Genomic DNA, 7,433 nt, shown 5'->3' with positions numbered 1-7,433 from the left:
GAGAAAAGCTTACTTTCCGGATTGCTTGGCGAGTTTTTTGTGTTGGCATAGAGTCTGAACCGGAGGAAAGGGTAATTACCTCTACGTCATTAGCCTGACTAGCTTCTGCCTCCTCCTGAGGAAGATCATTGTTAACAAGATGCATAAAAAGTGAGCCAAGTGAGTCAAGTTCTACCTCAACTTCTGGGTCATCAGTATCGTCATCAAGCTCCATATTAATCCGGTCGGCCGTTTTCCGCTTTGACATCCGTTTTACGGCTTTGGTCTTCGGGCGGGATCGCTTGACCACTTTGTCTCCAGTTGGCTTGGCCACTTTATCTATGGATTTCCGTTTCCAGAAGGGGTCATCACCCTATATATATATAAAGAAGAAGGGTTATAGCTTGTATAAGTTAAAGATATTAGAGATGAAGAGGAAGTGTAATGCTTACAGCAGGCGGTTTGTTCTTGGTATAGAAGGGACTCAGACCGGTTTGACTACAGACCAGTTCCGATTCATTCAGAATCTTCTTTACACCTTCAGTAGCTTCTTCCTCAGATAATTGGATGTTGCAGTGGCGTTGAGGATCGTCGACTTCACCGGTATATTCGCACAGTAAAACAGGATGCCGGCTTAATGGCAAGATACTCCAGGATATCCAACATCGCACAAAATCCACACCTGTTAAACCGTTTGCCATAAAGGTCCGGAGCTTGGCGGTTTGAGGAGCGTATTTTGCCCTTTCTGAAGAGCTCAGTCGTTGTGGCATTGGGTGAGTATTGGATAATCTATGATCACGGAAGCTAGGGAGGGGATTTTCATCCTCAGGTGAAGTGTCTCTGCAATAAAACCATGTTTGGTTCCATTCCTTTGGGTGGCTATGATGTTTGGCATGAGGAAATTCCACTTCTTTCCGCTTTTGAATCGAGACACCACCAAGCTCTGTGTTCGGGCCATTCACAAACTCTGTGCGCCGGTTTAAGTGAAAGAAATCCCGGAACAGTTCTGCAGTTGGTTCTTCTTGTAAATAGACTTCACAGAAGACTTGGAAATTGCATAAGTTGGAGACTGAGTTGGGACCAATATCTTGTGGATGTAGTTGGAAGCTGGCAAGCACATCTCGATAAAATTTTGACCCTGGCGGTTTGAAACCACGGCCTATATGGTCAACAAAGACTACCACCTCGCCTTGTCTTGGGGTTGGAGGATTCTCTGTTCCTAGAACTCGCCATTTGATCTCAGTTTTCTTAGGCAGAGAGCCGATGCTAACCATCTCATTCAATTGAGCCTCAGTAACCCGGGAACGAGCCCAGTTACAGGCAGTGAATTGTTTGGCCATTGCAAAGCGAACAAACTGAAAATGAAAGGCCGGTTTATAAATTACGCATGATTATATACAAGAGACAAGGGAGTAAGAAACATGCTGATATGATAAATGGTACAACCTGGAGACTAGTATAATGAGAGAGAAAGGTAATGCTAGCACAAGATTGATCAGACACTATTAAACCGGAGCATAATTATGAAGGTAACATGCTCTTCTGGTTTATCAGAGGGCTAATGGCATAAGACTATTTATACAATGTTAAACCGCTTATATTGGTGCAAGGAGAAACGGATCTCACAGGGACATAGAAATAGATCTCATAGTGATGTATAAAACTTTCGGATCTAAAGATAAGACAGAAAAGCAAAAATAATTGGATCTTGAAGGGGTGCAGAACTGAAGCAATTTTTGACAGACTAGATCAGTTCTTTGCGCATAAGGATTTGTGATTACCATGGTAGGTAAGCTACGGCAAGAGATGCATCAAGCATGAAATGTCCATCTATTAAAGGAAGAATAGGGAAGAATAGCACTGATGAACTTCGGAAGAACTGCGAAGAATGTCCAAACCCTAGAACAGATCTATGGTGAAAAGAGCAGAGAACTTACCGGAGCTGGTGAGGAAGCGGAAGGGTGCCGCAGTATTCTGGTGCGTTCAGGGTGATGCAGTGGCCAAAGTCGGAGCAGAGGCGACGGTCGACGGTGGCGGCGGAGCTCCAGAGGCTGAGCGGCGCGAGGAAGATGACGCGAAGAGGCACGGGGGGAAACGGTGAAAATGACCCCTCGGTCCTATTTATAAGGCAAAGTGATAAAATGGCAAGTACGGGAATCGAGGAGCCCAAAAAATGGATAAGTTAATAAAGGTGTCGCCTCGATGACTGGATATATATTAAATGAAGGAAATCTCTGGCATCAACGGATGGATGATGTCACGGCGGTTTATCGTAATTTTGAAGTATGATGTCACGGCGGTTTACAAGATCAAAAATGAAGATAAGAGAGAAGATTTTTTCTAAGTTTGGAAGATTGACATGAACAAGTTCAAACCAATCTGGGGCCTAATTTTGGGGATATTAATACTGGAGGTAAACCGGCCTTATGTAGCCGGGTTGACTCTTTGAAGATTAGAAGCCCATGAAGATGTAAAGATGACGGCACTTTACGGAGGGCCCAAAGGCGGGTTACAGTCTGTAAATGTAAACCGGCATAATCATGTAACTTGTATAGTAAGATAGAAAGAGAGAGGCCGAACCAGATACGTTTATGATCCGGCTTCGGGACTCTGTAGCTCGGCGGGCGTCAACCTATGTATATAAAGGGACGACCCGGCCGCGGTTTAAGGACGACAACAACAACTCGAGAGCCAGACAAAGCGGATTCGCTCCCTGGCCTTCGAAACCCTAGCAATACCAATCACAACTAGACGTAGGCTTTTACCTTCATCGAAGGGGCCGAACTAGTATAAACTCCCGTGTCCCCTTGTCCGGTTTAACCCCTTTAAGCTAACCCGTTGCGATGGCTCCACGACTAAGTCCTTTCACGAGGACATCTGCCGTGACAAACCCACGACTCCATGACCTTTTGTTTTGGTTACTCGCTGTCTGCCCAGGCCATGTTGGATCCGACATGGCAATCTGGCGTGGCAAAATTGCGACCAATTGAAAAGGTCGTTGATAAGATTCAGCCCAGTCCAATTCGATGCTTTACCTGGGCCAAGCCCAACAATTAAGCCTTTTTAATATTTATTTTTTCTGTTAATTTTCGCTAGCTACATGGGCCTAGCCCAACAATTTGGCCTTTTATTTTGTGGGTCGTGTCCTTTTTGCGAACCATTTCATTAAGCCTATTTTTATGGTTTTTTCTGAAATACACAATGTTCCGATCTACTATAGTTTGGGCGACAACCTTTTTAGAGCCCAAATATTATTTTGTCAAGTAGAACATTTGGTCTTTTTCATTCACAGATTTCAATTTACACATTTGAATAGCAAAAAATCAATAAATCTTTCAATTAACTTATTAAATCCAGAAATCATCAAGTTAAATACTCACAAGAGCACATACACGTTTGCACGTCCAACAAGTGCACATACAATCAAAAACAGATACACAAGCACCAAAACTTGGTGGCAACATCAACTAAAACTGTGGCACGCATCTCCAAGCTTCTTCTGATCTTCTGTCACAGCAGCAGCAGCCTCGACGACATTAGATCCTGATCCAGATAAGCTATTAGTGAAAAACACTAGAAGTAAATAATATTCTTTCAAGAGGCTAAAATTAATACACACATGCCCAAATGCCCCAGTTCAGTAAACACTAAGCATGGCATAACAAAACTTCCAACAAATTGAATGCAATAGATTAACCTGATATTGTTCTACAATAGTAATCTATACATACCTGCATGGTACATTGGTACAAAGTTTAGGTAATGAAATGAACATCACTATAACACTAACCTAAAGAAAATTCCTATTCTACTACCACGACCATCCATTCAACTAACAATACTAGTAAGTGCACAGAGACTAACATCACTAGGGAGAAGACAATTATGACAATTTTGGCAAGTTAGAGAAATTGTTTAATCAGTTTTGGTATACATAGGTTATGAGCCAAAATGGACCAAGCAAAAAAGCTGTAACTGGTGATGCATGAGCATGAATATGGTACAGAATTGAGCATATTAACGTTAATATTTGGGTCTTCCAACTTTATTGGTCATACATACATATACAGAATTGAGCATGAATCATTGGTCTTAGTTGTATATGAGACTAGTTGGGCTGTGTATTCTAAGCTCCAACTAGGTTACAGAAGAAATTGAAGATGAACCGTATATAACAGACTGAAAAGTCAAATAGAAACCCAAAAATTAAATACGAGTATAACAGGAAGGATTACAACAGGTTCAATTCAATCAATTTCTAAAGCATTGAATCAGTAGCATAAGCATGCAGCAACAACATAAGCATTTAATCAACAGTAGTGTGAGTATAAGCATTAAATTAGCAGCAGCACCAGCACAAGTGCACACCTATTCAAGCTAGTAGCAGTCTAGCAGGCTAGCAGCAGAAGCATTCAAATAACTAGAGAAGCACAGTACATCGGCAAAAGCATTGAAAGAGCAACAAAGCAGGTTTGGACTGTCACATGTCATATCTTATAAACTTAGGCAAGTGTTCTCAGGTTATCCTTAACATCATGCACTAACTTGGGTAATTAGCATCAAACAATACATATTAGTACAAGGCTAGGCAAGATAATAAAGACTTGCGAAAAGATAACAGTTATAAAAATGATATGTGCCCTTAAAGAGAGGGCAGTGTCAAGTGCGGCCAGAGACATAGGCATTAGCCGCACCCACGACTCTTGGACACTCTCACAACTGAAGAGGAGGTGCCTTGCATATGGTCTCCTTTGAGTCTGTGAGAGAAAGAACGAGGCGAAGGTCGGTACGCATCAAGGATGCCGCTGTTCTAGGTCAAGCTAAGTCAAGGGCATAAGAGAATTTAGTCAAAAAATAAAATAACATGTGAACATCTTGCACAAACTATCATCATTTATAAAAAATACAAATAAATATGCATAAAGCTGTATAATGGTTGAGTGCTCATACTTATATTATATCAGGCAATAGCATTTAGCAATAGTGATGATCAACTACACTATTCGCTTATCATGAACAATTAATTCTGAAGATGCAGAAAGCTTGTTTACAATAGTTTGGGTTTTAAAATTTGTCATCTCGAAACATCACACTACCAAATGATAGGAAAGATCACAGGAAATAGGAATGCCCTGATCAAGTATACATAAGCATAAAAAAGATCAAACAAGCTCATTGTGCATTTTATTTTTCAATGTGATACACAATAAGCATAAGTAACCACTAGGAAATAACTTGCTATCTACAGGCCTTATTATCGGCAACAATAACATTAGGCAAGGAAGAATAGTAGATTTCCAATGCAATCTGTTAGACAACATTATGTGGGGGCTGCATGAGTATTATGTGGGGGCTGCATGATTTGTCGTTTTGAAATGCTTCCTAAAATACAAGACTGGATGAATGCAAAAGGTGCATCATCTATGATATGTTTAGCGTTTCTATTTGAACTGGAATAGGATTGCACAAGTGTATTCAATTCAACAAGTAGTATGAACCGTTGCATAAAAGGAACTGCTAGTGCTGGCAAACCACACCTCATTCTAATAATGTTCACAAGTGTATAATAAGGTTGATAGCGACGGCCAGATTGAACAACGTACATCATTCAGGGTCTGGTTTGCAAGGTATTGTTTATACACTGCTGCCTCTTATGTCCAGTGAGGTGACACATGGATGATGTTATGTAGCCCATGCCGAGCGGGCTGCGCACCTCCTAGATGAATGCCTTGGCCTCTATCTTTGCTGCTGCTGCACAACAAGAAGAAGATGAGACATGTGCTAGGAAGGAAGGAAGGAATGGATCCAGAAACAACAAAGGAGCAGCAGGTAGCTGAACTTTGTGCCCTTGACGCTGGAGCTCCATGGACCTGAGCTTGGTGGTGACCAATCAATAGCCGTTGCACAATGAGAGAGAGAGAGAGAGAGGAAAACAGACGTTAATCACATGTACCTTGGCAAATGGGAAATCTTGCAATTTCTTTTAACATTAGTGTCGTTGCAATCATAAGTTCAAGTATGCATAAATTCTGAACATTACATATGGTATAATTCAGTAGAAATGTTGTCTGAACATTCCATATCATAACTTGGACACTGTAAAGAAAGGCATGCATATATAGCTGACCAACAGATATCATTTAGTAGACATGGAAAAACAACAAAGAATCTTGTCTTGATATACATATCTAATTAGAGGTGAATTGCCATATGTGACCTGGAAAAGATTGCCTTCTTTCTTTCATGAATGAAAGTATGATCTCTCCATGGCCAATTTGATGTTCATTCTACAATTTACCCTCTGCATTTTTCATTTATTTTTCCAGTGGCTTCTCTACTGTTGGTGATGCCTTTGCCTCATAATAATTTTGTATGGCAATCAAGAAACTTGTCCTGATCTAATACTACATGATACTGACAAAGAAAGTATGATTGATGTCCAGATGTCATGTTACACAAACCTGTATATATCTACTTGTATGATTTTTGGACTGAACCAACAACAACTACTGCCTAGTCACATATTGCATACTTGGAAATTTCACAACAAGCATCAACACTCTGGATCATGAATCCATGGAAAAGAAGATTAGGGGTGTGGATTAGTTACCTGTGGTGTCTGGTGGAGAACCAAGTTGGTGCTGGAGAACAAGATGCCGGCGACCAGTACATGAGAAAGATGGCGCTGGTGAGCACATGTCCGTGGAGGTCGAGGCCCATGGCGACCTTGGCGTGGTGGGTCTGAGAGGAAGAGTGAGAGGAGATGAGGTGCGGTGAGGGTGGGTCATGCGGATCCAAGCGAACAAGCGGATGAACCAGAGAGGGGCCGCCATGGCCGGTGCTCCTGCCATGACTGCGGCCGTGTGGTTCGGTTACGGCGCCATGGGACGTGTTGGACTGGATCAGGCCGACGCGTAGGGAGAGAAGGGGTGGAGAGGGCGGGCGAAGGTCGGAGGTCAGGTCTGATGAGCAGACATAAGAAGGAGTGCACCATGGATCCAGATCGGAGTGGGAAAGGCTGTGGCCATCGTGGTCTGGAAGCGTCGCCTCGCACTGCCTGACCTGGGGCCAGGGTGAGGGGAGGGCGCTGTAGTGTGCGGCGGTGGCGTGGGTCCTCGACGGTGAGGGAGGGGCGTCAGCTGCGGGAGTGGACAGGAGGGGTGGGTGAGGGATCTGGATCTAGATGGGGGAGGAGGGGTGGCGGAGGAGGGATTTGGATCGGGGAGAGTAGGGGCAGCAGTGCCCTAGGGTTTCTCGGGAAGGAGGGGATCGAGAGACGCTGGATCAGTAGGGGGACGACTCAGATCGAATAAAGGGGGTGATCCGTGGGCTGCGTCCTGATTGGTTCAAAAATGAGCTATTAAAATTTACTTTTCTTAGTGCTAAAACAGGGGGTTGAAGCAGCTACCGAAAATATTTCGCAAAATGGCATCACTAAGATTTTCACTTAAGTT

General features: G+C 42.9%; 1 long non-coding RNA gene across 1 annotated transcript; it reads right to left on the bottom strand.

The window, feature by feature from the left end:
- Positions 1 to 3,292: 3,292 nt before the first annotated feature.
- LOC125516022 (uncharacterized) lies at positions 3,293 to 7,229 on the bottom strand. The gene is made up of 2 exons (XR_015607316.1): positions 6,590 to 7,229; positions 3,293 to 5,849 (listed from the first exon to the last, which is right to left on the bottom strand). It is a non-coding gene; the product is annotated as an uncharacterized LOC125516022 (long non-coding RNA).
- Positions 7,230 to 7,433: the final 204 nt, after the last annotated feature.

The sequence above is a fragment of the Triticum urartu genome, chromosome 6A (assembly GCF_056163025.1).
Source record: "Triticum urartu cultivar PI428250 chromosome 6A, HENAU_Tu73, whole genome shotgun sequence".
NCBI lineage: Eukaryota > Viridiplantae > Streptophyta > Magnoliopsida > Poales > Poaceae > Triticum > Triticum urartu.
The sequence above is the reverse complement of the archived record's forward strand: the minus strand, read 5'-3'. Positions and strand labels throughout refer to the sequence as shown.